Source organism: Netta rufina, assembly GCF_964035555.1.
Source record: "Netta rufina genome assembly, chromosome: 1".
NCBI lineage: Eukaryota > Metazoa > Chordata > Aves > Anseriformes > Anatidae > Netta > Netta rufina.
This window is the reverse complement of record NC_140123.1, coordinates 50,825,100-50,849,175: the sequence shown is the minus strand read 5'-3', so window position 1 is coordinate 50,849,175 and position 24,076 is coordinate 50,825,100.

Here is a 24,076-nt window from a genome sequence, read left to right as displayed (position 1 = left end):
ACTATTTACCTATGTAAATCACACTTCATCTCATCCTTTAAAAATAAGATTCTGGTCAGGTTGAATAAAAGTCTTTTTGTTCACTATATTTGACTGATGCTAGATATTCAGTAGCACATTAATTCAGGCTGAAAATAACCTGGGGAATGGACTGTCTTTCAAGCTGTAGGAAATGATATGAAAAATAGAAAAGCAAAATCACAATACCCTAAAGAAAGTAGAATCAGGGAATTATAGAAAGGTTCAGGCTGGAAGGCACATTAAAGGTCATCTAGTTCCAACCCCACCTGCCATGGGAAGGGATGCCACCCATGAAAGCAGGATGCCCAGAGACTCATCCAACCTGGTCTTGAACACCTCCAGGGATGGGGCATCCACAGCTTCTCTGGACAGCCTGTTCCAGTGCCTCAGCACTCTTTGAGTGAATAATTTCCTCTTAACTTCTAACCTAAATCTCTCCTCTTTTAGTTTAGACCCATCCCCCCTTGTCCTGTCATTCTCTGATTGAGCAAAAAGATGTTCTACATCCATTGTACTGAAAAGTTGCAATAAACATAGAATCATAAAATCATTAAGGTTGGAAAAGATCTTCAGGATCATCTGGTCCAACCGTCACCCTACCACCAGTATCACCAACTAAACCATGTCCCTAAGCACCACGTCCAACCTTTACGGGTTCTTCTCTGCGGGTGCAGAGAAGGGCGACGAAGCTGGTGAGGGGCCTGGAGAACAAGTCCTATGAGGAGCGGCTGAGGGAGCTGGGCTTGTTCAGCCTGGAGAAGAGGAGGCTCAGGGGCGACCTTATCGCTCTCTATAGGTACCTCAAGGGAGGCTGTAGCGAGGTGGGGGTTGGTCTGTTCTCCCACGTGCCTGGTGACAGGACGAGGGGGAATGGGCTTAAGTTGAGCCAGGGGAGTTTTAGGTTAGATGTTAGGAAGAACTTCTTTACTGAAAGGGTTGTTAGACATTGGAACAGGCTGCCCAGGGAAGTGGTGGAGTCACCATCCCTGGAAGCCTTCAAAAGACATTTAGATGTAGAGCTTAGGGATATGGTTTAGTGGGGACTGCTAGCGTTAGGTAGAGGTTGGACTCGATGATCTTGAGATCTCTTCCAACCTAGAAATTCTGTGATTCTGTGATTCTGTGATTTACTTGAACACCCCCAGGGATGGTGACTCCACCAACTCCCTGGGAAACCCATTCCAATGCCTAACTAGTCTTTCTGAGAATAAATTTCTCCTAATTTCCAACGTGAACCTTCTCTGACATAACTTGAGGCCATTTCCTCTAGTCCTATCACTAGTTATCTGTGAGAAGAGGCTGACTGTCAGCTCCCAACAACTTCCTTTCAGGAAATTTTACAGAGCAGTAAGGTCTCCCCTGAGCCTTCTCTTCTCCAGACTAAACAACCCCAGCCACTCCTCATAGGACTTGTGTTCCAGAACCTTCACCTGCTTTGTAGCCCTTCTCTGGACACATTCCAGGTCCTCCATGTCCTTCTTGTAGTGAGGGACCCAAAACTGAACACAGTACAAGAGGTACAGCCTCACCAGAGCAGAGTACAGGAGGACAATCACCTCCCTTGTCCTTCTGGTTACATTATTCCTGATACAAGTCAGGATGCCTTTGGCTTTCTTGGCCACCTGGGAACACTGCCAGTATATGTTCAGGTGAGCATAAATCAGCATCCCCAAATCCATTTCCTGCATTGGGTTGTTGCGACCAAAGTGCAGGACCAAGCACTTAGCCATGTGGAACCTCATCCCAATGGCCTCTGCCCAGCTACCCATCCATTCCAGGATAATAATAATTAAAGAAATGTCAGAAAATATACTGGTATAATTGTATTTGTATTATATTTTTTATTTGATTCGTAGACTATACATGCTTTTGTCAACAAAGACAAAAGAAGTATATTTACTGGTTGTATTCTCACTAAAACAAAAAGATGACTATGTTTAATTTCATAGAAGCATAGATAACCTGAAACTGCAGATAACAAAATCACGTAATTTAGAAGACATTTCCTATAATAAATAAATAAATAAATAAATCAGTGCTGTATGGACTTGTTATTCTTAAGTAATATATTTAGCCATGGAAAAAAAATAATAAATTATTTATTTTTCATATTAAATCATCCATTATCTGACAGTTAATTAATTATTCTCCCAGAAACACCGAGCTGCAAATTCAGCACTTTCATCAACACTACAACAAGCTACAGCCTTATAATCATAGCATGCTATGTACATTATGTTTTTCATAACTGACATTGCAGCTGACTGCTAACTTAAAGGAAAATTTTGTGAAAATTATAATTATATTAATTGTGAAAATTAACTGGTAATTATTGCAGATTGATAAAGTTACATTAATTCAAATATGAAATAATATAACTCAAAGCTAGGCAAACCTAGGTGTATATAGCTCACACAGAATACAGCCTTGGAAAATACATCAAGGTATCTATGAAAACAGAATTTTACTGCATATAAACAAATACATATATGTATATTCTCTGCATATGTACACATAAACTATATATGCATAAAACATGCCTATGTTAAGACACCCTTTTGTCTTAAGAAACGATTCATGAATAAAGCAGACCTTCCTAAAATGAGATTCTGTTTTCTTCACCAGCCTGGAGAGTGGTAATTATATCTAACCAAGCAGGATATTCCCAGCCTATACAGACTTTGTAATAGAACTCAAGAAAGATTAGTTTAACATGAAGATATAGAAAAGTTTCCATTTTCATGAATATTAAACTCTAGCTCATATAGTGTCTTGTGGCGGAAAGGTTGAGTGAAATGTCTCCTGCTATTATAAACGTATCCTTCAAGTCATTTTCTACACACAGAGTTTGAGGAAAATCTGGAAAGTTTGGAGCTTGGATTTCCTGTTCCCAGAGGACAATATTAGCTTAAACACTATTAGCTCAGTTACGCTAGACATTATTAATTAAAATAAATGAAATGAAATGAAATGAAATGAAATGAAATGAAATGAAATAAAATAAAATAAAATAAAATAAAATAAAATAAAATAAAATAAAATAAAATAAAATAAAATAAAATAAAAGTATTGCCTATGTAGACATCCAGATTGCATACAAGTGAAAAATCTCATTCTAGTTTATGTGTTTGGAAAGAAGATGTCTCACTATACAATGTGGTCATATCTGGTAAAACATCAGATGATTTAATCCTTAACAGTTTTGTTTTGTTGTGCTTTGTTTGTTTGTTTGTTTGTTTGTTTAATTCATAGAATCATAGAATGGAAAGGGACGGAAGGAGCATTAAAGATCATCTAGTTCCAAGCCCCCATCCCATGAGAAAGGATGCTACGCACTAGATAGGTTGCCCAGCATCTCGTCCCACCTGGTCTTGAACACCTCCTGGGATGGGGCATCCACAACTTCTCTGGACAACCTGTTCCAGTGCCTCACCACTCTCTGAGTGAAGAATTTCCTCCTAACTTCTAACCTATATCTCCCCTTTTTTTAGTTTTAAACACATTCCCCCTTGTCCTGTCATTATATGATTGAGTAAAACGTTGTTCTACATCTTTTTTATAAACACCCTTTAAGTACTGAAAGGTCGCAATGAGGTATCCCCAGACCCTTCCCTTCTCCAGACTGACCATCCCTAGCTCTCTCTCAGCTTTTCTTCATAGGAGAGGCGCTCTAGCCCTCTGATCATCTTTGTGGCCCCCCCTCTGGACCTGGTCTAACATATCAACATCTTGTGCTGGGTGACCCAGACCTGGACACACTACTTCAAGTGGGGCCTCACAAGGGCAGAATAGAAGGAGACATTCACGTCCCTCAACCTGATGGCCATTCCTCTTTTGATGCAGCCCAGCATGAAATTGGCCTTCTGGGCTGCAAGCGCAAACTGCCAACTCATGTCAAGCTTTTTGTCCATCAGAACCCCCAAGTCCTTCCCTGCAGGCCTGCTCTCAATGTGTTCTCCCAGTCTGTCCTCATGCCTAGGATTGCACCAACCCAGGTGCAGTACCTTCCACTTAGACTTGTTGAACCTCATTAGGTTCACATGGGACCACCTCTCAAGACTGTCCATCTCCTTTTGGATGGCTTCCCTCCTTTCTTTGGTATCAACCGCACCACTCAGCTTGGAGTCATCTGTAAACTTGCTGAGGGTGCACTTGGTCTCATTGTCTATGTCTATATCAAACACTATCAATTCCTTGGACAGACCCCTGAGGGACACCTCTCGTCACCAGCATCCACCTGGCCATAGAGCCATTGACCACCACTCTCTTGGTGCAACCTTTAAGCCTACTCCTTATCTACTGAATGGCTCACCCATTGAGTCCATATCTCTCTAAACTGGAGATCAAGATGTCATGTGGGACCATGTCAAAGGCCTTGCAGAAGTCCAAGTAGATGACATCAGTTGGCCTTCCCTTGGCAGCTGTCACTCAATCATAAAAGGCCACCAGACTAGTCAGGCACGATTTGTCCTTCGTGAAGCCACACTGGCTGTCCTGGATCACCTCATTGTCTTGCAAGTGCCTTGATATTACTTGCAGAAGGATCTTTCCATGATCTTGCCAGGCACAGAGGTGAGGCTCACTGGTCTGTAGTTTCCTGGGTTCTCATTTCTTCCCCTTTTAAAAAATGGGAGTGATGTTTCCCTTTTTAAAGTCGCCAGTGACTTTCCCTGACTGCCAGGACTTTTCAAAATGATGCAGAGTTTCTTGGCAACTCTACCAGATAGTTCCCCAGGACACTAGGATGCGTGTCATGAGGCCCCATAGACTTGTACTTGTTTAGTTTCATCAGGTGTTGAAGCTAAACTTTAATTGGAGGAACTTTCCTCTACCCCCATTTACATTATCAGAGAAACAAAAGATTTGGGAAGCCTGACTGGCAGTGAAGAATGAAACAAAGTAGTAGACCCTGCAGTAGATCCTGGCAACAAGGTGTCTTATTGGTGTGGTCTTTATCTCCACACCCATAACTTTATCACTCATAAGCTCTCAAGCTTTCCCTGACTGTTTCTCAGAGGCATCTCTTAACAATCAGTCCCTTTCCTAATGCAGAGGGCAACACACACCCCTTTTCCCTTGCCTATCTCTTCTGAAGAGCATGTAGCCCTCTCTTCTAATGTTCCAGTTATGTGAACCATCCCACCATCTTTCCATGATAGCAATCAGATCATATTTGTCTAATTGCACCACGGTTTCCAACTTCTCATGCTTGTTTCCCATGCTGTGCGTGTTGGTGTAGAAACACTTCAGCTGGGTTATTGGTCTGAACGTATTTCCAGGAGAACCCTTCTTGATTGCTTTGGGACAGTTCACTAGTTATTTCCATGTTGTTACTTTGAGTGACAATGTTTTCAGGTATGCTTCCTTCACTCAGAGGTTTATCCTCTCCTCCCACCACATCACCTGGAGTACTGTGTCCAGTTCTGGGCTCCCCGGTACAAGAAAGACAGGGATCTCCTGGAAAGAGTCCAGCGGAGGGCCACAAAGATGATATGGGGCCTGGAGCATCTGCCCTATGCGGAAAGACTGAGAGACCTGGGTCTGTTCAGCATTGAGAAAATAGACTGAGAGAGGATCTCATCAATGTTTACAAATATCTTAAGAGTGGGAGACAGAAGGATCTGGCCAACCTCTGTTCAGTGGTTAGTGGGGACAGGACAAGGGGCAAAGGCCTCAAAATGAAGCACAGGAAATTCCATACCAACATGCGAAAGAACTTCTTCATGGTGAGGGTGATAGGGCACTGGAACAGGCTGCCCAGGGAGGTTGTGGAGTCTCCTTCTCTGGAGATATTCAAGGTCCATCTGGATGGCTACCTGGGCAACCTGCTCTAGGGAACCTGCTTTGGCAGGGAGGTTGGAGTCAAAGATCTCTTGAGGTTCCTTCCAACCCTTACAATTCTGTGATTCTGTGATTCTGTGATCTAGTTTAAATCCCTCCTGAGAAGCCCAGCCAATTTACTGCCTAGAACACGCTTGCCCCACCTGGTCAGCTACACCCCATCTGGTGTCACCATGCTTGGTCTCTCAAAAGTATGTCCAAGATCGTAGAACCCCAAACCTTGAGCATGGCACCAGCCTCAAAGCCAATCATTCGCTTGGTCCATTCATCTCCTTCTTCCTGGGCCCCAGTCACCAGCTGGGAGGACAGAGAACACTACTTGTGCTCCTGATCCATTCAACATCTTTCCAAGGGATATAAAGTCCTTTTTGATATTTCGGAGCCTCCTTGTTGTGTCATTTCTTGGTTCTATGTGAAAAAGTAGGAAGGGGTGGTAGTCTTTGGGACCCACCAGACTTGGTAGTCTCTTCATAATATCACTAATACGGGCCCCTGGCACAGAGGAACGGGGATTATGGTCAGTCTATAGCACTTCAGGGACAAGTGGGAGACCCAGCCACTGTGTCTGAGCGGAGACAAGCGTCCATTCTCCCTTGTCATGTGAATCTTTCACGTGTTGGTTCAGGGCTGCAAGCTTGTTTACCTTCCCCTTGCCAGTACTTAAGGCAGGGCTGTTGCTTGGACCATGCCAGCGTGTAATACCATTTGTCAATCTCCTGCTTATATTCCTGGATATTACTGGTTAGTTCCTCTCATAACAGAGCCATCTGTTTGAAAAGCTAGTCCAGATGGGCACACTTGCACCCATGACACCCACCTCTGTCTTCAGGACCTAGGGGAACTTCCAGAGACTGGAGTTCCCTGGAACTGAGGGTCTGGGCAGCTCTTTTGATCCATGGGAATGCTGTTTGGGTGTAGGCCTCTGCCCAAGGAGGTTACGGTTCTTCCTTTCCTTCCCAGGTTTCAGCCTCAGACCAGAGGCACAGCAGGAGAACATAATTTATATCTCAGTAGAAGGCCCTTCATCTGCTGCTCTCAGACTACAAAATGACCCACCTGCCCAAGCTGCCATGCACACTGCCCCACCCCACCCTGACTGACATGCCATACCCTGTTTGCCTGCCCTGTTCACCGAGCTTCCAGTTGCTCACCCTAGGGGCTAGTCCCTAGGGGCTGCCTTTGTATGACAGAGAGGGGACATATAGTACTTCCATATTATTAAATTCAGAGGTTCTTAGCTGCTCATTTTTACCCATATTGTAGGTTTTTAGACCTCAGGTAAGATGCCTCCTGCATGACGGCCTTAGCTCAGAAATATTCCTGAAGGTTAGACATATAGGGAGCTACATTCCTTCTGCTGCCATCAGTGCTTATCACGAGCTGCTGTCATCTTGGACATTAACAAACAGAGGAACAAGCCTAAAGCTGATAGATTAGATATATTAAAAGCTTCATTTTTATGGCAAAATGTTACAGATCCACCAGCAAATATGTTCAAAAGCTTTTGATATGGGGTAGCAAAAAATTAACGTCTGCTTATTCCTATCGTGTTTCTTGTAGGGGTCTACTCTTTCTATTGGTATGCTGATATTAGTAGTGTGAAATCTGAATTTTGGAGGCCTATGCCTTTAAATCACCTTTGGATTTCATTTCTGGCTTCCAGTGAAGTTTAGAGTATTTCAGAAAGAATTTCACTTCTGAAAGTGAAGTTCTTGTACTCCAGGAGATACCTGCAACATGTGTTCTTCTATTGATTTTCCTCATTTTTCCTACAAGAGGAACCATAAGGTTGCCAAAAATCTCTCCTTATTCCAGTTGCTGGACTGCAGGATGATTTTCTTGTTTGAAACAAACCCCTAGATTTGGATGGGGATATTTCTCATTTGAGCTCTTTGATAATTGAGCATACTATTTCTTAACACAATACTTTGATTACTCTTATTCCTATTATGCATTTAGGAAAGCTCAATGACAGGGATTTTAATAGTTATATTTTCAAAGTTCAAGTGAGTTCCATCAGTTTGAATTTTGTTCATTTTTGAAACTGCTTTTAAATAAGATGAATAAATGAGACAATATTTTGGAAATAGGTCCTAACAATTTTCTATGTCACTCAGAGCAAGTATAGAGAGTAGAATTGTCTGAACACTTTCTTCATTTCTCCTGAATTCTCTGAAGAGCTGACATGAAATAATTTACGTTCTCCTGTTTTGAAGAATTTAGTATTTTGTTAAGAGTGAAAGCATCCAGATTATCGAAAGAGCTCTGGTACCTTTAGGTTTTGTTTCTAGTAGAGTTCTCAAGTCTATCTACTCCTGCCCTCAAACTGAAATGTGAAAAATATGGAGAAAGAAAGAGTCTGACTGAAATTATATTTATATAATTTCACTGGAATTATATTTATATAAATAGTTTAAGAAAACAAACAAACAAAAAAACATAACTTCAAAATTACTAGCAAACTGATCTATTGCATTTATTTGTATGTATGCATGATTATGTACTACCACAATTTTTTACACAATGTGCTATTTAAACAGGAGTTCCTTCAGGATGAGGATTTATCATCTTCAATATTGTAAAATGTGACATTTAGTTATTCTATGACATATGCATCATAAATGGGGAGCTAATTTAAGGAGTGGTATTGCTGACTGAGTAATAGTAAAAGTTATTTATTTCTTGTATAAGTTAAGACTATATGTTAGAACAACTGCAGCAAAATCTTCATAGGCTAGGGGAATCAAACAGATAACACAAGTGTTCTAATGATACCTCTGATTACTCTGGATGCAGTTATATATATACTAATATATATATATGTTAATAAAGGAAGAGTTAGCATGATCCTATGTGTTTTATATTTAATTTCTCCCCATTTTCAGTTTAATGCAAAACTTTCAGATTTATATGAAACTATTTAGTATCTAGAGGGAAATTTATTTATGGCAAATAATTTACAAAAATTTCGAGTTTGTAATAAACTGCACTATAGAGGGCAAATAAAGATATAAAGTATTGAAAAATACTTTTGGTTGGGTATCATAACATTCATTATCATTATAAATGTACATACTGTGCTAAAAAGAATTTTAATATCTTACAAAATCCCCATAATATAGATTTGTGTCACAGTGGGGTATACACTATTTTGAATTCTGAGAACTTTCATGTACTTCATGGACTCTAAGGGTCTGAGAAAACTATTTAGCACGAGAAGAGCTGCATTATTTTGAATGAAAAAAATAAACAGTACTAAAATATTTGACATTCTTTGGGACCATTCACACAGCTAACAGTCTTCGGATTCAGTATTTGTCTATAATTAATTACTATATAAGTTGGCTATAACCATCAGGCTTCCCACTGGTATTACATTCTGACAGAAATCAGTGGAATATACTAGTTACTAGAATTTAGCTTGGAGAAATAAGTTTACGTTTAAATGTAGGTATGCTTGAAAAGTCATCTGCTTCTGACAACAGAAAAATGGATACCTGCAACATCATATATATACATATATATGTATATATTTCCCGTCAAGATGGAGATTCTATACCATTTTTGTTCATTTTATTTTATATATATATATACACACACACACACATATATATATGTCATCCAGTTCACTCTCCCAACATAAGTGGATTCACTGAAATGCTACAGAAGGGACTGGTTTGCTTTGAAAATAAAATGAAGGAAAGTCCTTCAAAAATAATATATAAAAAAAAAAAAGTATTGTTTTGTTTGCTTGCTTTTTCCCTACGAGATACAGTTTATTTTTTTCAAGCTATGGCACTTCCATAGTGTTTGATTATTTATCGGATATGAAACAAAATGCCATTCTTTTTGATGTTTAATCTTTGCTAGCATGAAGCCCAAACGAGGAGGTGGGAAAGTTAGTGTTATAACATAAAAGAATTTGTTCTCTCTCTTATCCATATTATCTCTGTAGTTTCTAGTAAAGATCTACAAGATCCAAAGTGACCTCTTCACTTATATCCTCCTTCCATCTTTTGGCCCTTGCTCCTGCCTGTGACTCCATTACTTTCCACTTCAACACACATGACATCTTGAGCCCTGCTGTCCTTTTTCCAGTTTCTTTTCCTAACAACGTAAGCATAATGTAATATCCAGCAGCTTCTGAAAGCCCTTCATTCCCTTTTTTATTTTTTTGTGTATCATGTCTTCTCTTCATCAGTGAACTCCTTGAACTGATTATAGCAATTTCCACAAGTTCCCTTCCTCTCCATCTATCCTAGATCCTCTCCAATTTTACTTTTATTGTGCATGAAGTATATGCTAACATCAAGGCCTACAATGACCTCTTCACGTCAAGTCTCAGGGCCTTTGCTCCATACTTGAACCCTGCTGTTTTTATCATGACTGATCATATATTCCTTTTCAAAACCATGCCATGCCTTTAAGACACTGTCCTCTCCTCACCATTTAACTCTTCTGACTTGAACATGTAACAGAAGGGCCACACCTGTGAAATAAATGAACTGTAGTAGCCTTCTAAAGCTAACAGAGATTTAGAACTAAAAGTACAAATCTTCTCTGAAAAAGATCCTGTATTACTGCAATATTAATTTCTTACATAAGCAAGAAAGGCCTGCTTCTCCATGGTTTATATAACTATTTCATCTTGAGGAGGTTTATATTCCACTTCTAGTTCCATATTATTATTTAAGGTATGGAGGAGAAGTAAAGGAAGCCAGGCAACATGCTATCACCCTGTTCAGAAGTATATTATAACAGATGTAAAAATAGTCCTAAAGTATCATCTCATGAGACAATATAGCATGTCTGCACTATCATCAAGTTTCTGAAGAAAACATTAAGGGTACAGAGAAAAAAAAAATACTCCTCATAGCTAAGTGAAATATTTATAAAACTTTAGTCCTCTAAACCATGAGTTACTCATTTAGATCTGGATAATCCATGAAATTTAAGAGACCTCTGATAGCTTCAGTATTTTAATTGATTCCCAGTTTTAAATTTGGTGAGTATCACCTTAAACCTCTGAAAGTATTATGGATGCTGTCTAAACAGTTCAAGCTCTTCCCAATTATGCAGAACTATTAAAATAATGTTAATATGAAATATATGAAAACTAAAAGCTCTGTGAATTCAGAAATAGTCTGGTTTTGAATTTCAAATAATTTTCAGTGCATTATTTCAGAATTTCTTTGCTATTTTGAACGTTATGTGTAAGTACTTAGAGAATATGACACTTGGAAAAGAAGAAAAACTGTTTCTTCAAATTAATTATTTTAACTGTAGGCCAGGAAACTCCAGTACCTGACCTGAAGAAATACACCTTGGCTTATCTTTTGTAACATGGAAGAGATCTACTTACCCTTTTGAACAAATTGGATTCATTCTAATTATTATACAGACACGTTTAATTACTTTCATATGTGAGAATTAAAATTGTGTTTTTGGAGTGGAAAATTCCACAAACCTTGCATATACAAAAGTGATTGTGCAAGCATAACAGTGGCATAACTGTGGGGAGTATGTTAAGCAGATAAGGGGTCCCACTGTCCCAAAATAAGGAGGATAGCTAAGAAAAACAAAAAATCACAGGAGGAATAAAATTGTACATATATGGTATACTGAGTCGTTTATGAACCTGTAGTACTCAGCCAACAAGGAAACAGGGAAGGAATCAAGCATCTGGTAATAGGGAATATAAAGTTATGATATATTTTTCTTTTGCTGTGCGCTCCTGCTTGTAGGACGCCTGCCATTGCAATCACGAATAAAAATGCTACTTCATTGAGATACTAGACTGCGCCAGTGTTATTGCCTATGGATTGTTTCTCAAACATAAAAGATCTGGAGAGAGAAAATTCAGCTGCCAAAAACAAAAACAAACAAACAAACAAAAAACAAACAAACAAACAAAAAGATAGATAAAGTCATATCAAGTAAAGTGAATGTTTTATAGACTTTGAGTATTTATCACCGTAGTCAACATTCCACTTACAAAATCACAGTAGCCTTGTATTCTTATGAGTAGAATCTTTGGTGTAAATACTGTTTCAATTCTGATTTTATGAATATATTATATGCTGTGAAATCAAATATGAAGAGAGGGAAAGAGGAGAGAATGGAACAGGAAGGAACAGGAAGGGAACTAAAGGCACCAATCAAATTAAAATGTTAGCAAAATCTTGCAATAGCACAAAGTAAAATCCTTATTGAGTTGTAATCATTACTCCCTAGTCCCTAAATTCACAAATAAAAGCAGCTACTCTCACTCTTCTTGTTGATTGCATCTGGCTTTTTACCATTCTTCCTCCTTTATGTTTCTGTCCACCGCACTTCTTAAAATGCATTGTCTCTCCTTTTCTACTCCCAGGACCTGGTCAATCTACCTCGTCATGCCTAGCGCACACAGGAATAAAAATGTCTGGAATGAAATGCCTTTTGGGAAAAGAAATACCAGTTACAAAAATAAAATAAAATAAAATAAAATAAAATAAAATAAAATAAAATAAAATAAAATAAAATAAAATAAAATAAAATAAAATAAAATAAAATAAAATAAAATAAAATAAAATAAAATAAAATAATGGATAACTGGTTTAGTGTCCTTGGAAGTGCTTTTTCCAATGATCTAGCAAGATAGACTACTAAATCAGGGAACATCATAACTGTAAAGCTGTAACAACAGCCAGAAAGAGCTAAATGAAAGCAGTTCTAGTTTTATTGGCTAGTTCAAAGAGGGTTTGCTCCTGAGGGATGGACATTGTGGTACAGACCCATACCTGGAGCAGTTCTTGCAGAGCTGCTGCCTGTGGGAAGCCCACACCAGATCAGTTCAGCAAGAACTGCATCTCGTGGGAGGGACCCCACAGCACAGAGGAGGAGAGTGATCGAGAAGGAGTGGTGGAGAAGAAGTGCTATAGACTGACCATAATCCTTGTTCCTCTGCGCCGCTCGGGGGGAGGAGGTGGAAGAGGGTGGAAGAGGGGGAAGGTACTTTTGGTTTCTTTCTTTTGTTTCTCACTTCTCTAGCTTGTCAGTAATAGGTCATAAATCTTACTATCTCCCTATGCTGAGTCTGATTTGCCTGTCACGATAATGACTGTGATCTTCTCATCCTTATCTTAACCCTTGAGCCCTTTTCATCGTATTTTCTTCCTGTTCCTCTTTGAGGAGGTGGAGTGAGAGAGCAGTTGTGCTAACTGCTCAATTGAACCTGGAATTTATTTACAACAACAGCAATTGGCCAGTACTAAAATCATGCCAGAAAACATACTAAAAATTTAAATGTATATACAGTCGTGTTCTCCTGTCTTGTAGTTTTTAATTTACCAGAATACATAAAGAACATGATCATTACCTTAACTGCATTAACAGAGAAATGCATATCATTGTACATCACTGAGCCTGCAGGATGCTTTGATATAACACAGAACAGAAACTGAGCAGTGCTGAATATATCTGGCCAGGATGCTAGATTATGCTGTGAGTTTTGTCAGGACTCATTCACTGTCCTGGTTGCTTATGATGGTCACAACTGTTCTTGAATCTGGCTGAACTCTGACATATAGCTAGCCTAAACTAGTTCTTCATTTATATATGCAATTATTTATTTCTTATATTCCTTCTGATAGTAAGAGAAAAGGGAATAGGGAAGGGAAGGGAAGGGAAGGGAAGGGAAGGGAAGGGAAGGGAAGGGAAGGGAAGGGAAGGGAAGGGAAGGGAAGGGAAGGGAAGGGAAGGGAAGGGAAGGGAAGGGAAGGGAAGGGAAGGGAAGGGAAGGGAAGGGAAGGGAAGGGAAGGGAAGGGAAGGGAAGGGAAGAAAGCACAGTATCAACAACTTAAAAGTAATCCCTAAAGTTTCATGGTATTTCCTTAAACGTGAATGGCATGATACTGCATTTGTTGTTTTGTTTCTGCTCGTGTTACAGTTTTGTTCTTGTTATACTGCTGTGAATAACCAGTTTTGTGTTTTACTGGGAATGTATTATAAACAAAAAACATCTCAGAAAGATTGTGTTATGTTATGTTATGTTATGTTATGTTATGTTATGTTATGTTATGTTATGTTATGTTATGTTATATGTTATGTTATTTCATTTCATTTCATTTTATTTTATGACGAGGTATATTGACCAGGTCCTGGGAGTAGAAAAGGAGAGACAATGCATTTTAAGAAGTGCGGTGGACAGAAACATAAAGGAGGAAGAATGGTAAAAAGCCAGATGCAATCAACAAGAAGAGTGAGAGTAGCTGCTTTTATTTGTGAATTTAGGGACTAGGGAGTTATGATTACAACTCAATAAGTATTTTACTTTGTAAAAAAAAAGTATTTACAAAGTATTAGTTCTTGGGAATATTTTTTTTTCATGATTGCTGCTGTTAAGATGTGGTTCAATAGCTTTGAACACCTGTAAGCATTGTAACAGAATACATTAAATCTTCTCTAAGTACTTATTTTCCCTTTATTTTGTATACACTAACTTTTTGTAAGAAAGGTTTATCCTAAGAACCCTTATAGGATGTATGAAGAAATACTGCAGCTTACAGATAAAAAGAGACCCCATACTTTGTTTTGAATTTTTATTTCAACTAAGAGTTGAACACAGACTGTTTTTCCTAGTTTCATTGTATTGAGTCTCTCTAAATTCTTGTCTGGAGTAAACCATTATGAAATTAATTGCTGGTCACTATGATAGATTCATATATTTTAAGAGGAAACTGAAATCAACATATCACTGAAAGTTCACTTCAAATCCATAGTTTAGAATTAACACTTTGTGTTTTCTTCTCTTCATTATTATTATTATTTATTATATTATTTATTATATATTATTTATTTATTTAAAAATAATAATAAGAAATGGGCATTATGCTTATGCTTAGGAGGGCAAGAACAGATCCTTTGAAAATTACTGACATATATATAAAAAATATATATAAAACATGACTTTCAGAGGAAAAAAAAAAAAAAAAGATATCAAATATCCCCCAAAGTCCCCCACCACTGCCTTTGCTTCTTCAAATTAGGCATTAAGCCTGAAGATCAGATTTCATGTTTCTGTAACAGGCAACTTCAAGCACATTTATTATTTTTTTTTATAGTAAAATGCAATGAAGTAAGTGTAATTGAATTGAATCTCAGGAGCTGCGAACTAATCTTAAAATATTTGAAGAAACTTACAATCGTAGAATCATAAAAAAACCCAAGCTGGAAGGGACCCACAAGGATCATTGAGTCCAACTCCTGGTTCCACGGAGGTCTACCCAAAAATCAGAATTCAGACCATATGACTGGGAACGTATTCCAAATGCTTCTTAAACTCCAACAGGCTTTTTGCCTTGACCATGTCCCTGGGGAACCTGTTCCAGTGCACAAACACCCACTCAGTAAAGAACCTTTCCTGATATCCAGCCTGAACCTCCCCTGTCACAGATTGACTTCATTACCTCAGGTCACTAAAGAGAATAGATCAGCGCCTGCTCCTCCACTCTCCCTTGTGAGGAAGTTGTAGACTGCGATGAGGTCTCCCCTCAGCCTCCTCTTCTCCAGGCTGAACCAGCCAAGTGACCTCAGCTGCTCCTCGTATGTCTTCCCCTCTAGGCCCTTCATCATCTTTGCAGTCCTTCTCTGGACACTCCAATAGTTTCACATCCTTTTTGTACTGTGGTGCCCAGAACTGCACACAGTACTCAAGGTGAGGCTGCACCAGCACAGAGTAGAGTGGGACAATCACTTGCCTCGACTGACTAGCAATGCCATGCTTGATACACCCCAGGACATGGTTGGCCCTCCTGGCTGCCAGGACACACTGCTGGCTCATATTCAACTTATATTCAACCATACCCCCCAAGATCCCTCTCTGCAGGGCTGCTCTCCAGTATTTCATCCCCCAGTCTGTATGTATAGCCAGAGTTGCCCCTTCCCAGGTGAAGGAAGGGCATTTGCTCTTTGCTTGCTGTAAAAGTACAGAAAGTAGAGAAAAAATGTGTTTGGCCTGAAGGCTTTTCCCTTCTTTTATTACACTGCATGGATTAATTAAAAGTTAATCACAGTGTGCCATAGAATCATAAACAACAAAAAACTTTTTTTTTTTTTAAGCATTTTTAGCCAATAAAAACTTAATTTTAAAACATTAGGCAACGATTTTTACATCACCTCCAAAATCTTAAGAATTTCCTTTAAACTTTTGGGCTCTTCTTATTTAATTTCCATGCATTTGCTTGTTCACTTCTTTAAAAAGACAATTCAAACTGGATAGGGAGACATTCCTTAAGACTAAATGCTAATGACAATAAGTTCTACTGCAAAAATAAAATAATTTGAAAATGAAAGGATCTAAGACTTTTTGTCAGGGTGTCAAAGGGGGCAGCAGCTCCCTGGGGTCAGGATACCAGCAGGTAGGGAGGGGGAGTCCCCAAGGATCCCATCAGCCACAGCCCATACCACTGCTACAGCTAGGGAGAATTGCAGACTTTTGGGGGGACAGAGGGCAGCCCCAGCTCCAGGCATCAGGAACCTCCATGCGGATTTGGATGAGCCAAGCTCAGGCTGGGACATCAGCCTGTGGCTGGGGATCAGAATCAGGCCCTGTGAAGGGGAACTAAGATCAGACATATATATCACCACAACATCCAAGAAGAACTATGGGGATGAAGTTGAGACAAGGCCAGGAATATCAGCCTTCAGGCCATGGATGGGCAGGGCAGGGCTGTGGGGACACAGAGAATGGTCCTGCTGTATTCTCACTAGGTCAGGGACTAGCAGTCCCAGGGAGCTGACACAGGGTCCTATGCTCTGAGAAGGACAAGGCTCCATGAGGGCTATTAAGATCACATAAGTGTCCTCAAGGTCCCAAAAAGCTCAATACTTCTCAATACTTTTTCAGAGTTAAACTTTCTGAGATACTGACCAGGTTAATTTCCAGGCTTTCTTCTTTCTTCTGGGGCTAAACAACTTCTTCCTTTTTATTTATTTATTTATTTATTATTTTATTTTTCTCATGGGTTGTCTCTCTGAATTTAAAACTTAGTGGAAAGGTGCATGCTTTTAACAGGAATCTCTGAATCAGTCCCTGGAAACATTCACTGACACCAGACTTCATATTTTTTGGCAAATCAAAAATTTAGAATTCTGGTTCAAGCTCTCTCTTTGAGGTGAGAATCTTATTTTTAAATATTTAAGTAACTTCAAAAGCTTTCTAAAGTAAGCATAGGGATATGGAAAAGCCACTTAACTCTGAATCATATTATAAACCAGATCAAGGCAGTTGGAAAATGCAACAACTATGAGAAAATGAGAAGTTAATTTTGACCATTAGCATATGGTGAGCGTGATGAAGCATCTTACTGAGGGGACGTAATTGCTTCTCAACACCTAGAGACACAAAACTATAACTAATGGTAGTAACAGTACATAGGAGAAGACAAAATAAGGAAGTTCTGATTTTACAGTATTTATGAAAACACAAGAAACACTTGAGTACTAAGATACTCTAAAGCTACTCAGAAAGATATTCTAAAGCTACACAGAAAGATAAGGAAAAGAAAATAACCGTCTCTGAAGACATCTGATCTATAGCAATTTATTATTAGCTCCCTTGTTTCCCTTAGATTTTGTCCAACTTTTAATTACTTTGTAGATTGGCTGCACATTTAAATTTACTAGTGCTTGCCTAAAGAACTGGAAACAGATTATCTGTTAGTAACTTCCTTCAACATATATTTTATATTTTTTATATTTTTACCTGCAGATATTACAGGGACAAATTTGATCAAATATATTACATGACCTGAATACATAGCACTGCTTGAAAAACAAACAAACAAAAACATAAAAAACAATCCAGCAAACAAAACAAAACAACCCACCAACCAAATAAACAAAAAACATGTTTTTACTGTCTTGGGTTTATATGGCAAGTTTTTGGTAGGAGGGTGAGAGGCTGCAGAGGTGGTCCCTAGACCCAAAGACCAGAGGCTGTCCCATGTTAGATAGGAACTGGTTCCAGATGGATCAGAAAGGAACCCACATTGGCCAACGCCAAGCCAGTGAGTGACACTGGTTGTGCCTCTGTGACAGAATCTTTAAGAAAAACAAACAAACAAACAAAACAAAACAAAACAAAAACAAAAACAAAAACAAAAACAAAAACTGCTCAACAGAAGCTGAGAAGAGTGAGAAAATGTGAGACAAACAATTCTGCAAATACACAGTGAGTCAGTGAGGTGGAGGAGGTGCTCCAGGCAACAGCCTGTGGAGAAGCCCATGGTGGAGCAGGCTGTCCCCATGCAGTGCATGGCGTACAATTGCAGAGCATATTTCAGTGCTTCAGCCTGTGGAGGAGCCCACAGTGGAGCAGGTGGATCTGGCCTGAAAGAGTCTGTAGCCCATGAAGAGCCCCCACAGGAGCAGGCCCTGGGCCAGAGCTCATGTTAGAACAAGTGATCTGGGTGGGATCTGCTGCCTATGGAGGGCCCATGCTGGAGTGCTCTATTCCTGACGGACTGCACCCCATATTGGAACAGTTCTTGAAGAACTGCAGTCTGCGGGAAGCCCACGTAGGAGCAGTTAGGGAAGGACTGCATCCTGTGGGAGGGGTCCCACTCTGGAGCAGTGGAAGAGATTGAGGAGGGTGGAGAGGCTGAGGCAAAGTGTTCTGGACTGAGCTCAACCCCCGTTCTGACTCCCCTGTGCCACTTGGTAGGGAGAAGGTAGAAGAGGGTGAATGAGGGGCAAGGTGTTTTTAGTTTGCTTTTAGTTCTCACTAGTCCAGTTTGTTATCAATAGTCTATAATATACATTAATATAATGAGTCTGTTTTGCTTCTGAGAATAATTAGTGAGTGATCTCTCTGTCTTTATGTCAGTTGCATCATATTTTCTCCCCCTGTTCTGTTGAGGAGGGGGAGTGAGAGAGTGGTGTAGCAGTGCTTGGCTACCTACAAATGCAAAACCACCATGCACTTAATTTTGTATATTAGGTATGTACCTTGTTTAAAAAACAGCATTACATATTAAAATAAATACTAACAGCTGTTATCCAAAATGAAAACAGGTATAACCTTTTTGTTTTTGTTTTTGTTTTTGTTTGAAAAGCTAGTAATTTGTTTCACAGCATAATGGAATTCAAATACCTCTTATATCAGAAAGATTTAATCGTAGAATCACAGAATTGTTGAGGTTGGAAGGAAACTCTGGAGATTATCTGGTCCAATCCCTCAGCTCTAGCAGGGACACTTAGAACTGCTTACCCAGGACCATGTGCAGACAGATTTTGAAGATCTCCAAGGGAGATCTCCAAGAGACTACACAATGTCACTTGTAAACCTGTGCTAGTGTTCCATCACTGAACAGTGAAGTGCTTCCAAAGTTTAGATGGAACCTCTTTGGTTCCACTTTGTGCCTATTGCATCTTGTCCTGTAACTGGGCAGCAATAAAATGAGTATGGCTCTGTCTTCATTGCACCCTCCCTTCAGATATAAATAGATATTGATGAGATCACCCCTGAGCCTCCTCTTTGCCAGCTCTCTCAGCCTCTCCTCACCGAAGAGATGCTGCAGTACCTTAACTATCTCGGTAGCCTTCTATTGGACTATTTCCAGTCTGTCCAGGTCCTTCTTGTACTGGGGGGCCCAGAACTGTACACAGTACACCAGGTGTGGCCTCACCAATGCTGAGTAAGGGGAAGGGTTATCTCTCTTGATCTGCTGGTGATACTTTGCCCAATGCAGCCAAGAACACCATGAGCCTTCTTTGCATCAAGAGCACATTGCTGGTCATATTCAAAATCGTGTCCACCAAGACTCCTAGGTCCTTTTCTGCAGAGCTGCTTTCCAGATGGATTGCACCCAGCATGTATTAGTGTCTGGGGTTGTTCCTCCCCAGATAATTAATAAAATAAATTAACCGGAATCACAGAATCATAGAATCACAGAATTTCTAGGTTGGAAGAGACCTCAAGATCATTGAGTCCAACCTCTGAACTAACACTAACAAGTCCTCCACTAAACCATAACACTAAGCTCTACATCTAAATTTCTTTTAAAGACCTCCAGGGATGGTGACTCCACCACTTCCCTGGGCAGCCCATTCCAATGCCTAACAACCCTTTCGGTAAAGAAGTTCTTCCTAATCTCCAACCTAAAACACCCCTGGTGCAACTTTAGTCCATTCCCCCTCATCCTGTCACCAGGCACATGGGAAAATAGACCAATTCCCACCTCACTACAGCCTCCTTTAATGTACTTATAAAGAGCAATAAGGTCACCCCTGAGCCTCCTCTTCTACAGGCTGAATAATCCCAGCTCCCTCAGCTGCTCCTCGTGAGACTTGTTCTCCAGATGCCTCACCAGCTTCGTCACCCTTCTCTGGACTCGCTCAAGCACCTCCATGTCCTTCTTGTAACAGGGGGCCCAAAACTGAACACAGTACTCGAGGTGCGGCCTCACCAGAACCAAGTACAGGGGGACGATCACTTCCCTAGCCCTGCTGGCCACACTGCTTCTTATACAAGCCAGGATGCTGTTGGCCTTCTTGGCCACCTGAGCATACTGCTGGCACATATTCAGCCGACTATCCACCATCACTCCCAGGTCCTTCTCTGACAGGCAGCTTTCCAACAACTCATCTCCCAGCCTGTAGCTCATCTTGGGGTTATTGTGCCCCAGGTTCAGGACCTGGCACTTGGCCTTGTTGCACTTCATGCAGTTGACCTCAGCCCATTGGTCCAGCCTATCCAGATCCTCCTGCAGAGCCTTCCTGCCCTCGAGCAGATCGACACACACACCTAACTTGGTGTTATCTGCGAACTTACTGAGGGTGCACTCAATGCCCTCATCCAGATCATCGATGAAGGTGTTAAAGAGGACTGGCCCTAGTACAGAGCCCTGGGGAATACCACTAGTGACCGGCCTCCAACTGGATTTGACTCCATTCACCACAACTCTTTTGGCCCAGCTATCCAGCCAGTTTCTAACCCAACGAAGCGTGCACCAGTCCAAGCCAAGAGCAGACAGTTTCTTGAGGAGAATGCTGTGGGAAAGCGTGTCAAAATCCTTACTGAAGTCAAGGGAGACCACATCCACAGCCTTTCCCTCATCCACCAAGCGCGTCACTTTGTCATAAAAGCAGATCAGGTTTGTCAAACAGGACCTGCCTTTCATAAACCCATGCTGATTGGGCCTGATCGCCTGCTTGACCTGTAAGTGCCGCATGATGACACTCAAGATAATCTGCTCTTCAAGCTTCCCTGGCACTGAGGTCAAACTGACAGGCCTAGAGTTCACCAGGTCTGTCCTCCAGACTCTCTTGTAGATGGGCGTCACATTTGCTAGCTGCCAGTCAACTGGGACCTCCCCCGATAGCCAGGACTGCTGATAAATGATGGAAAGTGGCTTGGCCAGCTCCTCCTCCAGTTCTCTCAGTATCCTCGGGTGGATCCCATCCGGCCCCATCGACTTCCTCACATCCAAGTGCCTTAGCAGGTCGCCGACCATTTCTTTGTGGATAGTGAGGGCCACATTCTGCTCCCCATCCCCTTCCACCAGCTCAGGGTACTGGGTATCCAGAGAACAGCCGGTATTGCCACTAAAGACTGAGGCAAAGAAGGCATTAAGCACGTCAGCTTTTTCCTCATCTTTTGTAACAAGGTTTCCCCCCGCATCCAGTAAAGGATGGAGATTCTCCTTAATCCTCTTTTTTGAGTTTATGTATTTGTAAAGAGATTTTTTGTTGTCTTTAATGGCAGTAGCCAGGTTGAGCTCCAGATGGGCTTTGGCCTTTCTAATTTTGTCCCTGCAAAGCCTCGCAACATCCTTACAGTCCTCCTCAGTGGCCCACCCTTTTTTCCAAAGATTATAAACCCTCTTTTTTCTCCTAAGCTCAAGCTGCAACCCTCTGTTGAGCCAGGCCGGTTTTCTTCCATGCCGGCTCATCTTTGGGCATGTGGGGACGAAACGCTCCTGTGCCATTAAGATTTTCCCTCTTGAAGAGCGCCGAGCCTTCCTGGACCCCTCTGCCCTTCAGAACCACCTCCCAAGGGACTCTACCAACCAGTGTCCTCAGCAGCTCAAAGTCAGCCCTCCAGAAGTCCAATATAGCAGTTTTACTGGTCCCCTTCCTGGCCTCACCAAGAATGGAGAACTCTACCATTTCGCGGTCACTCTGCCCAAGACAGCTCCTGACCACCACATCTCCCACCAGTCCTTCTCTGTTTGTGAAGAGAAGGTCTAGCAGGGCTCCACCCCTGGAAGGCTCACTAACCAGCTTCGTCAGGAAGCTATCTTCCACGCTCTCCAGAAACCTCCTAGACTGCTTTCTCTGAGCTGTGTTGTGCTTCCAGGATATGTCAGGGAAGTTGAAGTCCCCCACGAGAACAAGCGCCGACGAATTTGCAACTTCCGTCAGCTTCCTATAGAACTCCTCACCCATCTCCTCATCCTTGTTCGGCGGTCTATAACAGACCCCAACCAGGACACTAGCCTTGTTGGCCTTCCTGCCGATCCTAACCAGGGACTCAACCTTGTCATTCCCAGCCTCAAGTTCCACAACATCGAAAGATTCTCTAATATAGAGAGCCACCCCACCCCACCTTCTGTGCTGCCTGTCCCTTCTGAAGAGCTTATAGCCAGGCATTGCAGCACTCCAGTCATGAGAGTGGTCCCACCACATCTCCGTGATGGCAACCAAGTAGTAGCCTGCCTGCTGCATGATGGCTTCCAGCTCCTCCTGTTTGTTACCCATGCTGCGTGCATTAGTGTAGATGCACTTCAGCTGGGCCATTGCCTTATCCCTTGGCCTTGCCATTGTTCCCCCTGGCACAGCTCCAACAAGCCTTGTTTCAGCCCCATCCCTCTTCTTACTTAGTTTAAAGCCCTCTCAATGAGCCCCGCCAGCTCCTGGGCTAGGATCCATTTTCCCCTTAGAGATAGGGACCCATCTGCGGCCATCAGGCCGGGTGCCGAGTAAAGCGCCCCATGTTCAAAAAAACCAAAATTTCTGTGCTGGCACCAGCCCCGGAGCCACGTGTTTATCAGGTGGGCTTTCCGTGTCCTCTCTGTACCCCTCCCTGCCACTGTATGGATAGACGAAAACACCACCTGTACTCCCGCTCCCTCCACTAATCACCCCAGCCCCCTAAAGTCCTGTTTGATAGCCTTGAGGCTTCTCTCTTCAACGTAGTCACTGCCAGCCTGGACTATCAAAAGAGGATAATAGTCAGAGGGGCGTACCAGATTGGGAAGCTTCCTGGCAACATCCCTGACCCTGGCCCCAGGGAGAAAGCAGACTTCCCTACGGGTAGGGTCAGGCCGACAAATAGGTCCCTCTGTTCCCCTGAGAAGGGAGTCGCCCACAACAATCACCCTTCTTTCTTTCTTGGTGGAGGCAGTCCTGAGGCGTGGAGTTGACTTCCTCGCCCTAGGCATCCTCCTGGGTAGGCTTCCTACCTCATCCTCACTCACAGGTCTCTCAAGCTTCAGGGCCTCAAATCTGTTGTACATGTATAAGGGCACCTGGGAAGGTGGAGCCAGAAGGGGAGGGCATCACCTGCGAGGTTGAGCAGGGACCTGTTCCTGCTCAACTCCCAGGTCCCCTCCCTCTGCCCGACAGTGACAGGGCAGGTGGTCCACCCCCTTTGGGGTGTCTCACCTCGGTACCTCTCTTTGAGGCCCTGCAGGGAGTTGCTCCACCAGTCTATCTCCTGCTCGCACCCCCTGATAGCCCTCAACCTCTCCACCTCCTCCTTGAGTTCTGCCACCATGCAGACCAGGTCGTCCACCTGCTCACACCTCACACAGAGGTCTCTCTGCCTCCCACCAATGGCAGCAACAGGCTCAGACACTCCCCACATCCAGTGACCTGAACTGCTGCATTTTTGGACTGGCAGTCGGTCTGGGTGTGTACTGACTTTCTGGAGAGAGCACTGTGCCTGGTGGAGACCATTGCTGCCTACATAACAGGAGACTGCTGTTAGAGGAGTTGTTCGTATGGGCAGAGGGAACACTGCCCTGCTTGTGAGAACTGCCGCGCTAACTGCCGCGCCATGTTTGATCAGAGGGGTTGGATCAGTTGACTTCCAGAGGTCCCGTGCAACCTCAACTATTCTGTGATTTTTGTGATTCCATAACTAAAGGTTATTATGAAAGCTTGACAGTGAAAAATTAAAAATGAGAGAAGTATAAAATAATAATAATAATAATAATAAAGGTTAAAGCT